The sequence below is a fragment of the Plasmopara halstedii genome (genome assembly GCF_900000015.1).
Source record: "Plasmopara halstedii genome assembly, contig: Scaffold_3120, whole genome shotgun sequence".
NCBI lineage: Eukaryota > Oomycota > Peronosporomycetes > Peronosporales > Peronosporaceae > Plasmopara > Plasmopara halstedii.
In genome coordinates this window covers 817,941-818,478 of record NW_020190023.1, presented here as the reverse complement: position 1 = coordinate 818,478, position 538 = coordinate 817,941, and positions in this window count along the sequence as shown.

Sequence of the window (538 nt, the reverse complement as noted above, 5' to 3'; positions counted from 1 at the left end):
GCGTAACACGCCAATGGCCCCTACCCAAGGAGCAGTGCGACGTCATTGACGCCTTTTTACGTGCGAAGCACGACGCAGGGATCGTATATGAGAGCAAGCTCCACCATTCGACACCCACGTTTTGTGTTCAGAAGCCGAACGGCAAGTGGCGTATCGTTCATGCTTACAAAAAGCTCATTGCGGCCACCATTCCGGCACAGACGATGATTCCTAGAAATGATGTTCTTCAGAACAACATGGTAGGATGTACGAAGTACAGTGCACTCGACTTGGTCGATGGGTATTACCAATTGCTCGTGAGAGCGAGTGACATTCCGCTAACAGCGGTGAGAAATCCGAGCGGCATGCTCTGGGATTGGCTGGTGATGCCCCAAGGGCTGTCAAAAGCACTGGCAACATTTAATCTTCTTGTGACGCAGTTGTTCAGGCCCCACAGGGCGTATGCACAGACATACTTGACGACATTTTCGTTCATAGTCGTGCGGATCACGGGAGGACAGATGAGGGGAATCACATCGTCCATTTAAGAGCGACGCTC